The sequence below is a fragment of the Rhinolophus sinicus genome, chromosome 17 (genome assembly GCF_057876585.1).
Source record: "Rhinolophus sinicus isolate RSI-liver-muscle chromosome 17, RSI-T2T, whole genome shotgun sequence".
Lineage (NCBI taxonomy): Eukaryota > Metazoa > Chordata > Mammalia > Chiroptera > Rhinolophidae > Rhinolophus > Rhinolophus sinicus.
In genome coordinates, this window is record NC_142517.1 from 94,448,190 (window position 1) to 94,471,541 (window position 23,352).

The following is a 23,352-nucleotide window of genomic DNA, read 5'->3' on the forward strand; positions in this document are numbered from 1 at the left end:
CTCCAGAACTTTTCATCTTGCAAAACAGGAACTCTATATCCATTGAACAATAACTCTCCGAACTCTCCTTTTCCCCCTCCCCCCAGCTCCTGGCAACCACCATTCTACTTTCTGTCACTCTGAGTTTAACAATTCTAGGTACCTCATATAAGTGAAATCATATACAATTTGGCTTATTTCCCTGAGCATAACATCCTCAAGTTTCATCCATATTGTACCATGCATTGAAGTTTTAAACAGTGCTTTTCAATATCATTTTGTCTTCAAACAAAAAGCAGTTAAGTGGCTTATATAACAATCCAGGACATCTTAGTCTGCTTGGGCTGCTATAACAAAAAACCATCGACTGGGTGGCTTAAGCTACATACCTTTATTTCTCACAGTTCTGGAAGCCAGGAAGTCTAAGGTGGGAATACTAGCACGATTGGGGGGTTGAGTGAGGTCACACTTCCTGGCTTGCACCTTCTTGATGTGTCCTCATGTGGAAGAGAGAGAATGTTCTGACATCTCTTCTTCATTGTACATGGCAACTAATCCCATCATGGGAGCTCTACCCTCATGACCTCATCTAAACCTAATCACCTCCCAAAGGCCCCACCTCCCAATACCATCACATTGGGGATTAGGGGGTGGGGACACAAACCTTCAGTCTCTAACACAGGACTATGATGACAATGTCCTGAGGGAGGACATTGAGAATGAGGACAGACAGCATAAATAAAGGATAGATTTGGTAGGTAGCCAACAGGTAACATTCATAATTTACTGAATTGGGGGGATGATGCACAAAGAAAGGAACCAGTGGTGTCTGAAAGACAGGAGAAAAACTAGTTGATTGAGAGAATAGTTGTGTGTTCAATATTGTGTATGTTTAACTTTTGGTGCCTTCTATATTATTCAAGTGGAACTATCCATACTAAAACTGGATAAATCTACCTAGATTTCAAGAAGTTGATCTGGGTTTAATCTTGAGGGCAACACACTGAGAGTAAGTAAAACTATGGGATTGTGTGAGATTGTTCAAGGACTCTGTGAAGTGAGATGGGAAAGCTGAGGTGAGAACACTGAAGCGCATCAACATTTACAAGATGAGCCAAGAAAAGGGAACATCAATACTGTAGCCAGAGAAGACGGGAGAAATGCATAGTTCCATTGACAGAATCATGGAAAGAGAATTTTTCAAGGAAAGAGGGATCAGCAGTACCAAATACTTGAATGAAAACATATATTAAGTTGGACATCAGATAGGCGATTGGTGATATTAGGAACTTAGTTGCAGAAGTGATAGCCAAGTTTGATTTGAGATTGCTCAAATATTACATGACTTTTATATTCAACCTGAAATACATGTCTTGATATTTTTTTAAATTTTCCTTGGGTTTCCAAAACATACACTACCACACTAGTCTTTGGTCATTCTATCATTCATTCACTCATTCCCACATCCAGCGCATCTTTCCTTCTGTTTCTGAGTCCACCAAGCTCTTTCCTATGCCCCGGTGTTTATACCTTTGCTGTCTGATCTTCCTGTAAATACACAAGACAGAGAAAACACTGAAGAGGTTGTTTTAATGCTTAACATAATCAATAATGGTGGGTTACAAAGGAGCTATGTTTGTTTAATTGTGAAGATAATAAAAAAGAAACAATGCAAAAGAATTCCTCAAATATATATGTGACTAGTTCTCTGCTTTATAGGAGTTACAACAGAAGACAGATTTATTGATATTGTCTTTTTTATAGTACATGTTGGCCATTACATTAAAATAGTAAGTAATATGCCTTTTGCAGAGTGCAATCTTTTTCTCATTAATATTTTAAAATTTAGGGTAAAAAAACATACATTTCTATCAGTCAATACATTGCTTTTGTAGTGAATGTTCTTCCAGTCAAGGGTAATATTATAAATAGACTTTTCTCAATGACTTTCATATTTGCATGGAATGCAAAACCATTTATACAATGTAATAGAGTAACCTTTTTAAATATTAGATTGTTTTGTTATTAATGAGTATAATGTCATTACAATATTAGCATTAATATTAATGCTATAATAATATGTGACTATTATGTATGTTACTAAGATAATTTTTTTAAATGTTAAGGATTTTCTAAAAAGAGGCTACCTTTCCTATTAATAAACAAGCAATTAAAATTTTATCATGTTTTCTATGTGCACTTGCAAGGTACGCTTCCAGACAAAATGATGACATTCAGTTTCTCCCATTTCAATTCCATTTAGCTATCACAGACTACGTACCACACAGATATGGTGACATAATGCAGTCTGTCAAATGCTTTTCCTGATGTTAAACGGGCCTATCATACATATGTCCTCTGTGGCCATACAGATAATGCAAGAATTGGACAAATATTCAATGCAAAATATTTCCTAGGGGATCCAGAGTTTGCTCAGTGTTTGTTTACAAGAAAACTTCATCTCTCTGGAACCTTTAGCACAGGATCTGTTTTATGTAGCAAAGGCATAACTTAACAAAAATGTATGTCAAAGTGCTTCATCGAATGCAGAGCATTATCACTTTCCTTAAAGCTAAAGATGTATCCTTATATACATCAAAACATACCAGAGATTTTTTGAAACTGCTTCTGAAATGATCCTTTTAAAATACATTTCCCCCATTGTTTTCCATGTTTGAGGAGACGACGAGTGTAGACGTTTGGTTACCTCATGATGAATGGGCTTTTCATGCTGTGTTGTACTATTTGCGATTCCCTGGCCAAGCATTGCATGTTGTGCTCTTGCTCATGTTCTTCTTTCTAGAAAACTCTCTGCTCACTCCCACCCTAAAATTCCAACTTAACTGACACATCTTTGTGACACTGTCCAGGCTGTGTTTTCTTACTAAAATATATAACATTTAATCGTTCTTCTATTATCCCTTTTACCCCAATGGTCTAGTTCATCTAGATTTGTTAGAGTTAGCAAACTTAAGGTACCAGGAAGTATATAACTATTTTTTTAATCCCTACATAGAGTTGTCTAATGTCATTGCTTGTCTTCCATCAGTAGTGAACAAAAAACAAATACTTATTTCCCATAAATGCATTTTTACATTATAAAATATGTCAAGAACCGTCCTGAAACTCAGAACCATGTCATATGAGTTTAACTGACCCTTCTTCATCTTTCTCAAGACAAAAATATCAGTAACCACAAGACTGCATTGGATTAAAATGATGACCAATTCTTTTCTGTTTCCACTCATTACAATACTTCTCACTCCTTTGCTTCACCTGCTTTGACCCTTTGATTATGATTATTTTTCTGCTTTCCTTCGTACAAATGGCTCTGCTTCTTGTCTTTCTACAGTTACAGCATTGACAGTTCTCCTTATTTTTGTAATTTCTCCCCTTTGATATTTGTGTTCACTCTATACTTCCATTTTGTCCTGTCCCCACAATTTGTAGTTCATGTTCTTCCAGTCAAGAATAATATTATAAATAGATTTTTCTCAATGACTTTCATTTTTGCATGGAATAACCACTCAAATTTAACCAAAAGTTGTTAGAGTTGAAGAAAATATAAAAAACTTTGCATCAGCCACCTTCATTTTATGCACAAAAAGAAAAAGACAAGATTTCTGTTTTCTTTTTCCCAAGTTTCTGTAAGCAAAACAAGTTGGTACATTTTAACTGCAATTTTATACTGATTGTAACAATAAAGCCCTGCAATTGAATTGTCATGCCACAAAGATAAATGTGTCATTAAATTAGAGTCACATCCTAAAACTATGTATCTCATAGGAATGTTATTTTAACTACTTTGGTATCTAGGAAGAAAGGATATAAACAAAAAAATGCTAATCAGATTTTAAAGGTATACAATCCTTGATGCAAATACACAATGAAGATTGAACCAGTCAGACAGAGATAAGTCATGATAAACACAATGAAGAAAGAGCAGTAATACATCTATCTGCATGAGAGAGAATTTGTAAAATTACACTTTAAGCCAGCTCAGCATTATTAAGGTGTAAGAGTCAATTTTCCCAGACATCGCTTTACAACTATAATAGTTTTGAGTGGCCATTTTCACCATTTCTGTCCTTAGAACTGTTTTGTGTCCTCTGTTCATTAAAAAGATTTTAAAATAATACAGTATAAATTCTCAACATTTGGGGATGTTTAAATATTTCAGTGCTTTAAATCTAATCAGCGAGAATAACTGACAACAGCTTGAATTTATGCCTGAATTTCTTTCAAGCGACTCAGTGAATGCTTCAGTCATTCATTCCCATTCTTCTTTATTATCACAACATCTCTATCAGAAAGATAAGTATACATTCACTAGTTTATCATGTGGAAATATGGAAAAGCAGCACAATTTAAGTAAACCATATACATACACACACACACACACACACACACACACTCACACACACACACTCATACCAAAGACACCCAAATAAATACATTTAAAAAAAAAATCATGGTATAATCTAATTATTTCAAATTCAGAGAGAGGAGAGCCCTATCTGAAGTACTGACATAGACTGAAATATTTCCTTGACCTGGATTTCACATATTTGTATATTCAATATTCTTAACACAAGAAGAGTTAACCTGGAGACACTAATGAATTGCCGTGGGTTCTGTCTGTGTCCCAGAGGTGTTACATTTAAAACTACAGAGGGACAAGTTTAAAAGCAACTTGTTTATTAGTAGCAAATCTCAAACCCTTCTTCTATGAGGCTGAACCTTATTCATTTGTGTTGTGTATCTTAGATTTTCTTCTACCCCATTTTATTTTAACAATCCATATAATGAAAAATTAGATAACTGTTGTAATCCCTGAAGCCAGTAGCAAATCTGAAGAATTCTGTATGACCTATCTACACAGTTAAAATGCCTTATTCCCAACTACTCACTCCTTTGTTTCTATGTGCGTGTGTGTGTGTGTGTCTGTGTGCGTGTGTGTATGTGTGCGTGTATTTATCTTCCAGGAATGGCCTTTCTTTCACCCCATCCTTTGATTCCCTTTTCTCCAACTGGATAAAATCTTCCTTCTCTTTCTAGTACTAAACTAGCTAGATGCCACCTTTTGTGAGAAAACTTCACCAGTTCTGCTGAAAATATTAGTCAACTTTTCCACAGTATATTCTTATCCCACTGCTTATGCTTATTACAGTCTGGCTAACACTGTTGTTTGCATACATATGTAGATTTGTATGCATATGTAATGCAAATACAGCAGATACATACATACTCTACACATACATATGTATGTTTGTATACATATGTAAAAATTCCTGCAGGTAGAGGCTATGATTTTTCATCTTTAAGTCCTTAAGTCCAGTGTGCTTTATTCAATTTCTGGCATGAAATAGGTACTCAATAGCTTTAATTTAATGAATAACTAAATGAATGTGCAAGTTATTTAATTACTTGATTAATTACTTGATTACGTTTGAGAAATTAAAAAGTGTTAATAATATTCCTCTCCCTGATATTTGGAGTTCACAATAAATAGGAAAGGCATACATTAATAAATAAACTAATAGAAAATAATCTGAATTTATTTTAAAAGCTACATTAGCATCTAAATTGCTGTATAACTTTTCTGAATAGGCCTTTGTGTTTTCTGCAAAACAAAGGAACAAATTTTAATGACATAGAATCAGTCAATCACTCAAGTGTTTATTGATCATAGGAAGTACAAGCAATCATATAAACTGAATTACATTTTGTTGTCAATGCATAATGGAAATGCTACAGAATTGTCCTTGATTTCAGGATATTACTTATTGAAAACAATTTTTATTTTACAAATCTTTGTTTTTCATAATACAGAAACAAACTCATCAAATACCATTTTTATATACCTTTCAAAAAGTGAAAAATATTTTTTGAGCTCAAAGTAATTTTACTCTTTGCCTGTCACAAGAACAGGATCAAATGGGGAGTAAGAAGATATCGCTCAATAGTCTAATGTTTTATATTTAATACCGTAACACATCTAATTCAGATTAAAAAAACTCTAAAATAAGAATCTCTGAAAAATCATGTCACTTCAGACATGGAATAAAATTTTAAAATGAGTGGAATCCTTGTTGCAAATAATACAATATTTAGACATCATATCAAAATATTATAAAAATGAAACAACAGTGTGGCAAGATGTCAACCACTGGGCCCCTGCTGTTGACATAAGTTCATATCTAGTTCTAGTCTGTAATATATAACATATTTGATTAATGTCACACATTCTAGTTGCTCATTCCTCACATCACTCTGCAATGTTGAGACAATTTTAACAAATAGTAAAACGATCATGAAAACAGCTGTGAATAACTGATTGCTTACTATGGGCCCAGCGTTATATTTAAAATTTCATGTGCAATATTTTGTTTAATTCTCTCCACAGGCTTGTGAGGTGGGTATTAATATTACTCCCATCTTAACGATGGCAGTACAGATACTTGGAGAAGCCAAATGACCTGCCAAATATCACATGACTAGTCTTTGGTAGGTCCAGGAAGTTAAACCTAAATCCAGCTGACTCATAATCACTACACCGAGACTTCTGTATCTGCAAGTAAAATTAACAAAACATTTTTGGTATGTTAGCAGAGACCCCAATGACTACCTTTTCCTTTGTATCCAGCTAGTCCTCTAGCATAGCACAGTACTGCCCTGTAAGTCAGCATCTTCCTAACTAGTGAGATCACACTCACTTACTACTACAGCTCACAATATTGAGCCCACTTATTATTAAGGCAGAACAGCTGTCCTCATCAGAAGAAAGATGGTACCCTTTCAGTTTTATTGGGTCACATAATTTGTCCATGTTTATTCGGATGGCATCCAATCACCTACATACCTATAAAGAATAAGATGATCTTTTGTTTTCATCATTTCAGTATGTTAATAAAAGAGTAAGTGCAGATTCATGAAGACAGAAAGATAGTTAAATGTGAATGCCATTTGGAATTGCAGCTAAGTGCACATAGTTCAGCAAACACAGCATTTACATATCTACGCTCAAACCAATGTCAAACATACAAGCACATGTAGAACTTGCCAAATTGGACAACTTTTGAAGAGTGAGAGCCAGACACTTGAGAATCTTCTAAGATCCCTTGTGTGTAAATATTTTTTTCATGTTGATAGTAGAGACTACATATTAGGGTAAAAAAAGTAATGATCCATGCAGAAATTTCAGTCTATTGTGATCTAATCATCATGTAGCTTCCACCTTCCACCACAATTTAAAAAAAAAAGATATTTTTCATGACATCTGAGTGTAAACTGATTTCCCACACTAGGAGTGTACTGTCCATTGAAAATCGCTTTGTGAATGTGAGTAACAATATGTTTGTTCCGAAACAGGCCTTGTCACCAGAGGAAAAGACACAAACATCATAATTGTAAAATATTGACAAACCATAAGTAATAAAACAGCATTTGGGGATGAAAGGACCCATGGACACTATTTTGTCTACATTTATTTTTGTAAACTAAGAATCTGAAATCTAGAAAGATTAGGGGAAGTGTCGGGGCTGGGACTAAAATAAGATTTACAGTGTTCGTCGCTATCCCTAAATTATTTCCTTCAAATTAGGATCCGTTTATGAGAAATTAGTATTTCATGAGAAACTTAACTAGACGTCTGTCTTAGCAGTAGTGGGTCACTGATTCCTTCTTCTCTTTTGAAGCTTTCTTTCCCTTGCCTCTTGTCTTGTAAGAGCCCACATTCTCCTGGTTTTGTTTTGATGTCTCTGGTTAATTTTTCTATTTTTTTGGCTTAATTTATTATTTGTTAACTCAAACAACAAAAGGTCTTTTGGCAAGGTGACTTCATGTTCTTTTCATTAATGGGTCAATGACATCATCAGGGTCACAACTTCATATTTGTAATTTTTCTCGTCGTCCATCGTCAGCATTTTGGATTGTTTTCTTATGCTGTCTCTGCTGACTAACCGAAGATAGATGATGCAATCGCAGCCACCACCGCCAGGTAACCTAGAGGAATAAATAGAAATGTTTCCTCCTATGTGGGACTTTTTAACAGTGAGGGGAACTTTTCACAATTTTTCCTTAAGCCTCACCGTTCAGAACATCACCCCACACCCGCATCTAAGCCAATTACTGCCAGGGCAGTGGGGCCACAACGATGGGTTCAGGCCAAGTTGGATTCACCCTCTGAAGCTGCTGCCTCCTTCCCTGAAGGAAAGGGTTACATGTTGCATAAAATCAGGGCTCCTAAATAGCAGGAAAAATGTTCAAGAAGAAGCTTAAACAATTTTTCCTAATGCTTTTGTCACAATTGTACTGTAATTACCTCTTGACCCCAGACTCACAGTAATCTATTATGTATCAATATATGCAGATATAATATATAAATAGGCATAGAATGCATTCATTTCCTATTGCTGTGCATCAAATTACCACAAATTTAGCTTCTTGAAACAGCACATATTTATTATCTCACAGTTTCCATGGGTCAGGAGTCCAGGCAAGCCGAAATGTGTCTGGTTAACTGTTCAATCTCATGGCCAGCTGCTCCTGTCCAGCAAACTGTAGTGTAGAATTCACTCTGCACTTTATTAGAATCAATTCCACATTGATTAGCATCACATGTGAGCATGGGGATTGAGATTAAACTCATATCGTACAATCAGAAGAGGGTAGGGAACTACTTTCTGGGGCTCTGCCCCCACAGGAACGATTTCTACTTTTTATCATTTTCTGAACAACTGATCTTTTTCTGATGGAAAATCACAGTGATATCCTTGATATAAAGGACAAGCTGAATATATATGGCCTTTTCGTTGTTGTTGTTGTTTAAACAGCATGGTTGTAGATGGAGCGTGGACTCTGCATCCAGGCTGCCAGGATTCTAACTCTTGCTCTGCACTTACTAGCTGGTGATTTTTGAGCCTCAGTTTTTCCACTTTTAAAATGAGGGTACTAGTAACTTATTCATAAAATTACTCTGAGCATTAAACGAGATGATATATGTAAAATACTTCAAATAGCAATTAGAAAATACTGTGTTTGCTATCATCATCATATTATCATCATTCATATTTGAAGACTCACGACTTTTTCTATCCAACCCAGACACTCATCTGAGCTTCACACTGCTCTATGTAGCTGACGACTTGAGGGATCTATTTTGTTTCACAGATATCTCAAACTTAGCATGTCCCAAATTCTTGCTATAGCTGTTCAGCTCTAAAAAACTTTCAGAAAACTGAAATTTGCTAGTCTTTTTTGTTTCTGTAAATGTCACTTCCAACCACCACCATGTATAAGCTAAAACACTAATAATCATTCTTAAACCTCTGTCTCCTCCCATACAACCATATGTATCTTGAATCCCTCTATTTTCCATCTCTACTGCCACCACTCTAGTGCAAGACAACATTGTTTCTCACCTGTACTAAGGTTAATATTTTGAACTCTAAGTGAACTCTCACCTACCCTTAATCCATCCTCCACTGAATAAAATGGTCATCAAAAAGTATATATGGGGGCCGGCCCGGTGGCTCAGGCGGTTGGAGCTCCATGCTCCTAACGCCAAAGGCTGCCAGTTCAATTCCCACATGGGCCAGTGGGCTCTCAACCACAAGGTTGCCAGTTGATTTCTTGACTCCCTCAAGGGATGGTGGGCTCCGCCCCCTGCAACTAAGATTGAACACGGCACCACCTTGAGCTGAGCTGCCTCCCGGATGGCTCAGCTGGTTGGAGCGTGGGCTCTCAAACACAAGGTTGCCGGTTCAATTCCTCAGCTCCCGCAAGGGGTGGTGGGCTGTGCCAGCTGCAACTAACAACGGCAACTGGACCTGGAGCTGAGCTGCGCCCTCCACAACTAAGATTGAAAGGACAACAACTTGACTTGGAACAAAGTCCTGGAAGTACACACTGTTCCCCAATAAAGTCCTGTTCCCCTTTCCCAATAAAATCTTAAAAAAAAAAAAAAAAAAACGGAAAAAAGTATATATGGACAGCTTGGTTTAAAACTGTTAAGAGGCATTCTATCACTCTTAAGTCAAAGATCAAATTCTTTCTATGGCTTATACAATCTCAGATGTTCTAATAGATCCCTCTTCTAACTTATCTTGTCATTCATTACATCCGATCTCTTGGTTTCTGTGAGTTCCTCCAACAGGAGAAGATCCATTTCACCAATAAGGTTTTTAACTTGCCATCCCCTCTGCTGTTCTTTCATTCTCACCACCTAACACACATCACCCTTTGCCTCCACAGATACTTCCTATAAATGACTTGTACTGTCTTTGTCTCTCAGCTGATACATCATTTTCTTATCATGGCCTTCTGTAATAAACCCCTCATCGATCAGAATTACTCCCATCATTATTTTCCTCCTATCACTTATTACAATTATTAATTACATATTATCTGCATGTTAATTTAATAGCATTCACATCCTCCAGAATGTAATATCAATGAGAGCAGGAAACACTATACCCAAACACTTATTGTTTCTGTCACATTGTATGGACTTAATTAATATCTGTTAAATAAATCAGTGAGTGTAAGTAGTGAGCAATGGAATACTTTTTTGAATTGGTTGAACAGAAGAGAAATGCAATCCAAAGCCATATACTAGGGTGAAGATTACTGATAGAACTGAGAAACTTGATTTTGGCCAACCATGAGGACATGTTCCTAAGCTTAACTTTTGGACAAATAAGTTTTCAAGTCAGATCAAATCCAGAAAGTGTGTAGTGCTAACCTTCTCACAATAAGATAGGGAAGGACGGCAAATAGTAAATAATTACATGTTCTTCTGCTGTAAATATCGAAACTGGTATTTGATTTCCTTTAATAAAAGGGTCATTCTGTAAAATAAAACGTTGTATTATTGAAACCTTTTAAAAAATAATGTAGTGATCAACTGGTGAAGCTTTACTCAAATGTAAATGATTCTCCAGGTTATAATTACAGAAATGTTTGCACCAAAACTAGAAGAATAAGACATTTCAGAGAATATAATCATTTTATTGTTGAATGTGCAATAAAGATCCCCTTGATTTTTTTTTTCTTCAGGAAAATTAAAGTACATTAATCAAAGCATAATACCGTTCATAACTGCTCCCATTAATCAAATTCCTCCCAGGAGTTGGGCCTATGTGAAGCAAGGTTAGAGCTGGTTGTTTTTTTGCACATTAATTTCCAAGGGAAATTAGTAAATACATATCCTTATGCTCAGAATTCACTCACACTATGTGTGGCACATTAATAATTTATATTTTATGTTAATGTTTTATTATATGAATCCTTATTGTGGACTTCACATAGTTAGTTACCTACTGCAAACCTGTTTTCATAAGTGAAATGTAATCTAAATAATACAAAGAATGTTAGAGGCTTGTAAACCATCTTGTAACAGGAAATCACATTTCTCCCTTAATAATCCAACATGTGTATATGCTAACCCTAAGGTCACAGTGTACCTGATATTGAAATATATGTCTTCTTGTCTTCTCACTTCCCCACTAATTAACATTCATTCAGTCTGATGCTATGTCCCACGCAAGGATCAATTCAATAAGTTATATTAATATACGGAACAATTAATAATATAAGACTAGAAAGGATGCAAGTATGGTATGGCAAACCATTTTTAAAGAAAATAGCAGTAAATTAACAGTTCAGCTAGTTAAAATAAGATGATTTACTCAGAGAGCTCCTTGTACTCAAAAAGAACTTAGCATGTCCCAAATATAGGGCAGAACATAGGCACACACAAATTACCACCTTTTCTTAGGAGCGGTAATGTAAATACAGATAATGTGGTCTTAGTGTTAATGTTAAACCAATGTTTAACTTTTATATTCTACGTATTTTAAATTATTCTTAGCAGATATGAAGTTTTGCATTCTTTCTTACAGGGTTGCATATTATAGCTCACTTCATGATCTTAGGAGTATGTCCTAAAAAATATCTGTGGACAGATCACAGAGTGAATAGGGAAAAATATTTATGCCTGTGTCTATCTCTATTATAAACTCCTTGAGGGAAGTATCTAAGTTTGATACTTTCATTCATTCATCTATTCATTCATTCAGACAGTTGTTCATCTCTAATACCCTAGAAATGGTGGTAATGTTGAAGCATGAAATCTGCATAAGATAAAATTGGTTTGACAAACATCTTTTGTAAAAGGTTACAGATGCGAGACAGTCTATGAAATAGGGTTTAACTTCTATATATGCAAAGAACATAGTAATTGAGTCAAGTGGAACGTTACAAAGGAAACACTTGAGTTAGATCTTAAAGGTAGAATAGGTTTTCTCCAGTGCTGGTGGGAAAAAGAAAATGGAAGACAGAAAGGGAAAGTGGTATGATGATGCTGATTTGTTTGTCAACAGTGAGTTTGTAAAATGACTAAAAGCCATACTACAGTATCCATCATCATGGTGAACAAGTGAATTTCCTCTACCCCTCTAGCCTCCTTTCCAACGTGCAGTTTGTAACAAACCCTTAGAAACATGCGTTAGACATGTGCTGTCCAATAAAGATAGCCACTAGCCACATGTGGCTATTGCATAAATTTAATAATTCAGGTTTCCTTTATGTGAGCCACATTCTTAAGTGCTCAATAGCCAGGTACATGTGAGTCTTATAAAATATTTCCATCAGCACAGAAAGTTCTACTGGGCAGCATTGCATTAGAACATCCTCAATTCTGTTGCCTGAAAAGAGGCATTTCTAGAATTCCCCGTGGAATTCAGAATGCAGAGTTAATTTTAGTTAAAATACTATGTTATTAGTAGTATTGTTTTAAGATGCATCAGAAGTCTTTCTGGCTCTTTTGAAAATAGGGTCATTATTTAAAACATCTCTTCATGGAAAATGCATTTCAAGTAAGACCATTGATGGATACATAAATTCTGTAACATAATTTATTTATAAATTGGAGAAGTCTCATAGAGAAATATGTAGTCCTAATGTTTTCTTCATTATAATTAAGTTGTGAAAGTGCTATTCCCTTTAGTGAAGTCCCTGATCATGTATTCCCTTAATATTTTCAAGCACCTGTTCATTTCACCAACTTTGACATTATGTATTTACCATTCTGGAAAAAAAGAAAGTTACTGTGCTTATGTTTCTTTAAAATTATTTATCTTAAACTAATATCTCAAATTGAGCTTAAAACTCAGACTTCAAGTTCAAATAGGTTATAAATGCACCATATTACTTTTCTTATCATTCTTCTGAAGCAATATCAAAATACATCAAACTGCCACTTTATTTTGACAGCATATCATGATATAATATTTTTACACCATAAATACATATTTATTGACCTAACATACTTACTTTTCTTTTGGAAACATAGATACAAATTTCTTAAATTGAAGACTCAAATTTTTGCTTTTAATATTTGGGTTTGATAGCCATGCAGAAACACAGACATGTACATACACAAACATAGGCACACACAAATTATCACCTTTTCTTAGGAGCAGTAGTGTAAATACAGGTAATGTGGTCTTAGTGCTAATTTTCTCATTCTTTCTAACCTCATTATATCAATTCTTTTTTTCTATATAAATCATTTTTTATTTTTGAATTATAGTTGACACACAATATATATTAGTTTCAGTTGCACAAATAGTGATTAGACATCTATATAACCTACAAAGTGATCACCCCAATAAATCTAGTACCCATCTGACACCATACATGGTTATTACAATGTTATTGACTGTATTTCTCATGCTACACTCTACATCCCCATGACTATTTTGTAACTGCCAATTTGTACTTCTTTTTTTTTGTCTACTTACATCCACTTTTTTTTTCTTTTTTTATTATTAATTTCAGGTGTACAAAACAATGTAATAGTTGGACATTTGCACCCCTCACAAAGTGATATCGCACACAGCCGCCACAGTTCCACTGACACCATTCCCTGCGCTGCACTCCACATCCTGTGACTATGTATATATGTGTATATATGTTAAACCACAGTCAACAACCATCCCTGACCACGGTGGTGTGCACCTGAGGCTGAATATCAATTCTTTTTTCATTTTTACTTTTTTTTTTTTCATTCAAGGAAAGTGTTCATCCTGGACTGGCATGTGGGTGGGTCTCTAGTCTTAATTCTTTTATATATTTAATACATTTATCTGAATCTTATCAATCAAAACTCAAATGAGACATTTATTAAGTGGCCTTAACAAAATCTCTGTACAATTGTATTCCTAATTTTGACACATGTCTTAGTTGTAAGTGCATTTTTCAATTCCTTACTTTCATAACTTATTCAGTAAATATTTAGTGAGTAAACAACTGTGGACTCTGAGTTTAATACAATGGAGAGCAAAATAGATAAGATCTCTGCTCTCAGAGAACGTATGCCTTGAAAATGGCAAAACATAAATTCAGCTTCTTTGAAATTGTTTGGTTTAATAAAAGAACATATTAAAGGAAAAGGGAAGTTTTGAAATGAATGAAAATTTTCATTTTAACCAGTGGAAAAATGGTGTGTGAGTGTGTGTGTGGGTGTGTGCAAAATATGTACCCCAATACAGTCGAGGGGCACATACATCAGTGTACATATGTATCTTAAAGATTCCTGGTAAACATCTGTAAAGATGCCAACAAAATACTGTTATTTTCTGTGGTATCTTATTTTGCCATGATGATAATATGTTACTGTGGTAGTAATAAAAGAAAAAATGTGTCCTGTGACCCCCAAAATATTTAATTAAACCTGATGCCAATTTTTGCATTTATGCAGTAAATTGAAGAAGCTAGACTTTTGTCTGCCTTAAGGATTCAGATATGTACCTAAATATATTTATGTACAAATATAATGAAAATATAATTATAAAAAACAGTAAAAATGTCTTTAAGAAGCTAAACATGGTTTCTTAACACTTGTTTATACTCACATTTTATTGCCCTTTATCCATCACACTCGTTACACAACAGTAGCAATTTAGGACTGACTGGTTTCCATTGTAATCTGTAAGCATTCTGAACTCAGTATTAAAATTGGAAGAAGATAATTTTTTTCTTTTATTAAAGATTTAGCATACTCATAAAATGGTAACATTCGGTGGACCCTATAGCTAAGAGAAGATCAGTGACTTGCCTGAGATCACACAGGAATTAGTAGTAGAACCAGCGTTATAAACCGGGTTCCCTGTCTTCTCAATTTTCCTTTACTCCATCACTCAAATAACACAAACTGAATTGAGTTGAATATTGTGCATGAGAATAGCTTAAAATAAATGCAGGTTTGTTTCTGCTGATAAAGCAGAATGAGTTTTAATTATTTTTTAAGGTATTTGCCTATAGCTGAACCTAAAAACAGATTTTTATTTTACAATCAGATTATGTACTATCCAGATTAAAATGTGTCCCAGAAATCTTGGCAGAGTTCACTAATCCCAGGACCATCTGTTTTCTGGATTGCTTTTGGAACTTGTGTTGTAATGAGTTCTGCCAACACTTTGCATGTCAATGGCTCCTCTTCAAGTGGCTGAATTATTCAGTGTTGGACAAAAATTATTCTCAGCACTGGGTTGAAAATTTTACAGTAATTGATTGAGAAAAAATATTCAACTAGAGATGATCGTGTTTTAGAGGGTGATTCTCACTACCAAATTTTAAGAAATGCTCATATCATATGAGTGTGATCCATATGTCGCCAGAGAAAACCTAGACTAATGTAGGGTAGACAGAGAAGGTGGCAGAATCTTGGCATTTGAAGGACATTTAGAACCTGTCTAGAAAGTCTTCTTCAGTATCTCTTCCAGATGGTCATCTGGAACGAAAGAGCCAGTTCCATCTGGGGATAGCTTCAATGATCAGAAAGTTCTCCCACATTATCACATTCTTCTCACCTCTCTGGGGCACAGCATTACTTCATTTCCTGTGAGTGCTGGTGTTTGTTAGAGGTTTTAAAAAAGGGGGGTACTTAAAGAATAACTGGACACCTTTGGACCTCTTTTAACCTGAAGGGAATTCATCATTATCAAGGTGGCAGGATGTTGAGAAGAACCTCCACATACATCAGATTGCTTTTATGCTTGTGTACTTTCCCATTTTATACATATATTGGAGCCTAGGTCATAATCCACTTCTGCAATGAAACTTTCCCAGAGAAATCATGGCTCTCTTTTACTCTCTCTGTTATATATTTGGCAGAAAAATTCTCTCCATTGATTACCTTGTGTCACTATTTTACTATCATGCAATGATATGGCCTAATAAGAGGCAATTTAGGGTCATTTATTTCACACTTGTTCTACTTGGAGTTAGAAAAGGGGCTCTGATCATTGTCGCCATTCAGAAACCCAGGATGAAGGAAACCTCATCTCAACATAAAATATTGATATAAGTATAATATATATACCTAAATATAAAATGCTTATATATAATGTTTGAATTCTATTTCATATTCATAGTAAGACATAAGATTATATATGTCTTATAATGACATACATGCACATAAATACATGTATATGTCTTATGGATTCTATAAACTGAAATTCATTTTGAGAGGTGCCATATGAGAAAAGGAAAGCCAACTCTCCTCACATCACAAGATGAAATGTTTAGTGTTTGGCTTCTCCGAAACGACAAACCAAAAATACCAGAGGGTTTTAAATAGAACTTGATACTGCACCATGGTGACAAATCAATTTCAAATTTGATGATCATATTGACTTCCTGTCATTGTTATCGCTGATAGAACAGTATTTAAACAAGTACTCTGAAGATAGAAATTCCACGTGGCTATTTCTAATTTCCTCAGCTGTTTTACTTCATTATTTTCCAGGACACGTGCAAAACAAAAATTTCAGGATGATGACTAAAGATTCTGATTAGGACATGTCATTCAAGACCAAATGTTGCAAGAGTCGTGTAATAATTTAAATGTCATCTGTATGTGCTAGTGCAATAGGGAGACCCTTGTTAGTAAAAGAGTAAAATGGAACTTTTTGTCCTGTCTCTCTGGTCACTTCTGCCTCATATTCCATCATAAAAATCATCCCTTCGGCTTAATGTATAGCCTCTACCATCATCTCCTCATAAAGGTACATGATCCTAGAGAAAGTAAACTATTGTCATCTGTACAAAGCTCCAAGACACTTGGGGAGACCAGAAAAACATGGAGCCCCAACGGTCTTTCCCTGCTCAGAGTGCTGTGTAACTCCAATTAGAAGTCCTTTTTACAAATTGGATTGTCTACTTAGCTCTGTTTTGAGTACTTCCTCTGGCAGGTATTGTGATCCCCACAATAACACTAGGAAACAGAAGTCATCATTAACCATATTCTACCAAGAAGGAAACTTTTGGTGAAGTAGAATAGCCTACGCAAGTGTACACAGCCAGAATATGGTGAAGTGGGAGTCTGGCTGGCTCTCAAATCTATGCTCTGTCCACTGTTACAAGAAAGAGGGAAAAGAGACCCAGGCTTTTGTTCTAGGTACATTGGGATATGCTGTGGGTTGTATTGATAATGAATCTGATTTTTGGAGCCAGGAAGCCCTACATGGAAGGAGAAGGTGGTACAAAAAACCCTTACAAGGAAAATTGAGAAGCTAAGCGCCTCTGGTATTTTCTTCCACCTTTCAGGGGTCCTTTTTGGAGCTCTGAGTCTGCCTGGGACCTTTTACAAGATGAGAAATAAGCTTTTCCTTAAAACAACAGCTTTAGCGCAAAACCTCTTTCCCATTAACTCAACCCTGACTCCATCTGAGTCATTTTGGAGGCAAGGCCCAAGCTGACTCACAGACCATAAGTCCTAGCCAGACCCCTCCGCACGATGCATGCTAGCCGAGAGAAATAAGAGCCTTTTCACCCAGATGTAATCTCTCTGAGCAACGCCTCTGGTGTCCCTAAAGCACAAGCAAATGTAGGTTGTCTGTAGGTTGGGTGACAACACTATGAAATTACCCAAATGTACTGTCACAGTTCATATGACAACACATTGGTGTCTGCAGCCCTGGAAACCTACACATGTTCTTAAGTGAGAGCAGAGCTCTCTGTCCACAGCCCAGAAAGACCTACATTTCAAGTTTCTGTTGATGGGATTATTGTCTTTAGAAAAGAGGCCCGATTGAGGGAACGAATGTGAGCGAACAGCAGAGCACTGACAATCTGTAGAATATCCTTTCAATAACATGCACCCTAATACTTTCTCATGTGGGACATTTAAAAGTCCTATGTTTATTCTGTTCCCTGCATCCTGCCAATGCCCTTATTTTTCCCCTCAACATGGCTGGTGATTGGGGAAAACCAGCAAATACTAAAGAGCCAAACTCTGGAGGAAACAAAAGTTTACAGAATCTGAACAATGCATTTTTTTTTAACCTAAAGCATACCAAAGCATTAACTGTCATATTAGTAATAATTGAATAACAAGTTTGCATTGGCTGGAGTACCAAAAATACTTGTATTTATTGACAACAGATGTTTAAATATTCCATCAAGCCCAACTCTGTAGGAACTGCCTTAGGTTCTGACGTGTTTTTCCTACAAATCTGATTATACCCTAGTCAGGAACAAAGCAGATGATGGCTGGCTAGTAAATTTTGGGGAATATTTTACCATGTAATTCATGAAAAGCAAAAAGCAACAACAACTACGATAATAAACAGAAATCCTGCTAATATTTCCTATAAGAACAAAACAAGCAAAACAAATATATATATGTATATATATATATACACACATATAATATATATATATATATATATATATATATATATATATATATATAAACTATTCAATGAGCATACAACTTTTTTCTAGGATTGTGTTAGTGTGTTTCAGATCGTTGTGACAAAATTTCAGGTTTTTGTAGCAAAAATATTCAGTTTTAAAACATTTCAAAGTATTGTACAAATAATGCACTTGCATCATAGACACATTGGAAAACATATCATACCACCAACCTGAGTTACCTTCAGTTATTATTTTGCTTATAAATCTAGCTGAACTGCTTTCTATAGTATGCAACTTTTTTCTGAAAATTTATTTATTTATTTTCAATTAGAGTTGACATTCACTATTGTTTTATATTACTTTCGAACATACAGCATAGTAGTTAAACGTTTACATAATTTCAAGATTTCTCTCATAGTTACATTCTATCCTCTTAGAAACTATATGTTACATTGTACTTCAGAATAGACTCCCATTGAAAAAAATGTGCATAAACCCCTTACAAAATCATGATTTCCCCTGCCACCAATGTAACAAAAAGTTTCAATATGTTGGAGTTTCTCCTCTGATGAAGCTATATGTTCTTCTCCCTGTTTCATTTATATTAGCTACAAGTATTTTCAAGTATCCATGGAGTAGATTTTGTGATACAAAAATACCAGAAGTTGGTTCCTGGCTTTTCTCCCTATTTTTTTTATCAAGTAACTGAAATCATGGCCCTTGTTTTCTTTAAACTATGAGGATTTTCTTACTTATTTCAGCATGTAAAGGAAATGCTAGTTTTCCAGCATGATTTTAAATAGGAAATTAAATGACACTGGATTCTCTACTTTTTTCTGCCAAAATAATGTAATTCTCAATATTTTCCCTTTTGTACACACACACACAAAATGATCCTCCCTTCCTCCCTCCTTCCTTCCTGCCCTCCCTCCCTCCCTCCCTTCTTCTATCCCTCCCTCCTTCTGTCTCTCAATCCTGGTAGAATAAACTTTTCTTTGTCAACTGAAGAAGAAAGATGGCACTTTTTTTTTTTTTTTTTTTTTTTTTTTTAATGCAATAACACCACTGAAATTTTTAAGGGATGTGGTTCAGCATTGGCATTCTCAGGACCTAAAACCTAATGAGATTTTTCAAAAGCCTTCAAGAAATATCAGACATCACTGATGCACTAAAGACCCTTTACTGGTGGGAATAAATGTGAGTTCTCTGAGCTGAATTAATGTAAGTGTGATATCCAACAACCTCCATATTAATAAAAAGATAGTAAGATAAATTGCAATGTAATTTGAAAGACATGGGCTTAGTTTACTAGAGCTCAGTCTTCTTAATTCTTGACAAAGGTACATGTCCATTATTTATACAACATAGGTACCTGGAGATTGTTCAAACATATTTTTTTTTTATTTTTTCTTTTTTTTTTTTTTAGGAAAGGAAACATTCTTACTAACCTTAGGTTAAAAACAATAATAAGAAGAAAATGATCACCCTGTTTCGAAACGGTGAAACTTAAAACCAGAGAGGGAAAGCAGAGAGGGAAAATAAGCCAAACTCACCTTTCCTTGTTGTTCTTAAATCATGACTTCATCCCTCAGGGGGATTTTTGTTGTTTTTGCTTCATAGACAACAGAAATTCAGGCATTTTTCTAATATCGAATCTCCAAAAACGGAAGTAGTCTCATACCTACAGGTAAACCCCATTATTAATTTAACTAAGTGTCCCTTTCAGGGCCTAGATTGCTCATGGAGTGAAACGGCATCCAACCCTGGCTCTGTCCCTAACCAGCTACATTATCTTAAGCAAGTCCCTTCTCATTCTACCCCATATTAACCCTCCATATTCTATCCCATATTAACAGCCCCCAACAACCACACAGAAATTCAGTTCTCTTTTTTTTTCCACCGCTTCCCACCACAGCTAGAGAAAAATTCTTAACAAGGAAGCTCATCCAGGTCTGATTTCACTACCCATTTGGACTCTTACCGGAATTTCTTAACCTCACTCTGTACTCCCAGCCAGCCACATTTGTCATCCCTCAAGAGGCTACTACAAACCTGGACAGACCTTTGAGTCCACTGAGCCACTTCTCACGGTCTCTCTCTGTGCAAATAAGTTTCCCTCCAACCTACGGCTTCTCTACCTGCAGGTCCATACATCTCCTGCCAGACTTTCCTCCGTTTGTTTCAGAGGAAGCACTGGACTCCATTAGGTCTAAAATATTCTAGCTCACACATTTTCATGGGGGATCTAGATTTTGTTGGACATGAAGCTTAAAAAAAAAAAAATTGTGAAACTTTACTTAAGAAAAGGAAATAATAATAAAATAGAATGTGATTTAATGGATCAAGGTTAAAAAAAATCACGCTTTGGCAACTGTACGAAGCATATAACCATGTGGTGGTACCGCTAGTGCCCTTGCTCGACCTTGGCGCGGTCTGTGCAAGCGAGCGACCCTATGCTTCAGCTTCATTGTCTGCATAGCCCAGCCCTTGTCACCCAGAGTTCACAAAGTCCTGTGGCTCTGAGCCAGCCATTGCAGGTAACAAATTAACTACTCTCCTTTGTGTCTGCATTGCTGCTAGTTATGTCCCATCCTTGGGAGAATGGGAATACTAGTCACTTCATCATTTTTCTCTTTTAGGACTTGAATTTTTCACTTAACCCCTTTGAGAATGGCTGTTTCTCCTTTTATCTGTTAGTTTGTTACACGTCTGATCCTAACTTATGTTTTCAGCTTCATCTCCTACCCGCTTGCTCACCAATGCGTAAACACACACACACACACACACACACACACACACACCTGTGCCCCAGTACTGGTAAAAGCAGATCTATGTAATTATGTGGTGTAGACCGGCCTTTTTCACAGTACTGTGAAGCACTGTTTAGGAGAGCGTAAATGTCCCATTGGGATTTATAGGGTAGAATAACTGACAGGATGGTTTTTTTGCCACAACCCTCTGCACTTAGGCTCACAAGACAGATGCTAGGAGGGGAAAGGGCATTTCCGGTCTCTGGGCCTTATCAGCCAGTCAGTCAGTGACCATCAGCGGGGAGTCTCTGAAAGTGAAAAGGCATTAGCCCTAAACAGAAAAAAAAGGATGAGAAGAATGTAGAGGGAATGGCAGTGTTGTAGAAACTGAAGAGCAATTATCCCCTCCATTTTCAGTTACTAAATTGATTGGGGCGTCTGCTTTTAGAGTCATGTGATATTGGTAAGGCGAGGCAACTGTGACAGCAATTTTAAGACCAGACAGAAGGAGAACAATGATAAAAACAAATAAAAAATCAATAAATCTTAGCATATAGGAATAATATGTGTAATTAACTTTCATTTACAATGAAAATGTCTTTAAAAAATAAATATACTCTCCCAGAGATTGTGTCTGCAAGGCATTCGTAATAGTCCAGCATTTGACATACCCTTGGCAGCTGTCCTACCATACAGCCTCTAATAAAACTAGGTGTCCTGAACCACTGCTAATCGAATTGTTTACCTTTATACCAAGAAGGTTGGGGAGCACCGAAGTCTGTATGTGGCGTGTGCCCAGGTCGGCTTCATGGAGTTCGTGCTGTGAGACCTAAAGTTCCAATGTGGTTGTCGAAAACGAAAAACCATGTCATCAGGGCCGATGGTGGGTCCCCGTGTGCAACATGCGGCCATGACAGGAACAGCATGCTTTCCTGACTCAGCAGCAGAAAATTGTTGTGAAAGTGTTGGAGGCACGTGCAGAGTCAGAAAGCAAAATTTGTAAAAAATGAAGCATTTTTGAGGAATGAAAACAATTACAAGGCTTCTTCTGTTAAAAATGAATACAATTCGTTCTAAATGTTTAGTTAAGTCTATACTGTTTTTCTGAGTACAGTGAGTGTTTGTAGAGATAACATTTAAATCTGATGTAGGTTTCTTATATTTATCTTAAATTACCCCTTAATTTAGAGGAAGGCCATAATGGGATTTCCAACTATGTCTTGCATTTAAAAAGAAAAAAGGTAGTATAAATGTTTATAACGAGCGTTAACACTGTACACCAGGAAATTCTTGATTTCACAGACTAAGTAACTTTGAATGCAACTCCCTTCTCATCCCCCGCCCTCCCACCCAGTCCCAATTTTTGGTCATCTAATTTCAGTTTGCTATTTAGACTGTGCAGTTCTGACATTTAGGGTGTGCTCCAAGAGGATATATTTTAGCTCATTTACTCACTTGACAAAACTTTACACCTGGGTACCTATTGTGTACAAGACCCACTCAGTGTCAGACGGGAGTTAATCCGAAGGTAAATAAGGCGGGAGCCCTGTGATGAGGTCGACCCCCCATCCAGTAACACGTGGGAAGAATTCAGAGTGATGAGGGCTCGGATGTGGGTTTACACAGGAGAAGAAGGACCTGACCCAGCACCTGGGGAGAAGCCATGCTAGGCGAGTGGGGCCGGAAGGACACCTACTGCAGAAATGCTACCTTTGTGTTCAGGAGAACAAGTAGACAGACATTGGAAAAGACTGTGGCAGACAGAGGGCTGGGGAATACCAAAGGCTAGAAAATTTAGAAATAATAACACAGCACTTCCACAAATATAAAGTGGCTGCCTTGTTTATCACACATTCCTTTGTGCTGCAGCCTCACTTGCTTTCTCTCAGGTCAGAAGACACTGGGCTGCTGGACCACT

General features: G+C 36.2%; 1 protein-coding gene and 1 pseudogene across 3 annotated transcripts in view; both read left to right on the forward strand.

Moving 5' to 3' along the window:
* The window catches only part of ROBO1 (roundabout guidance receptor 1), a 1,115,129-nt gene that overhangs the window by 528,464 nt on the left and 563,313 nt on the right, over positions 1 to 23,352 (forward strand). The window lies entirely within an intron of this gene.
* LOC148754829 (large ribosomal subunit protein eL34 pseudogene) lies at positions 21,138 to 22,444 on the forward strand (annotated as a pseudogene).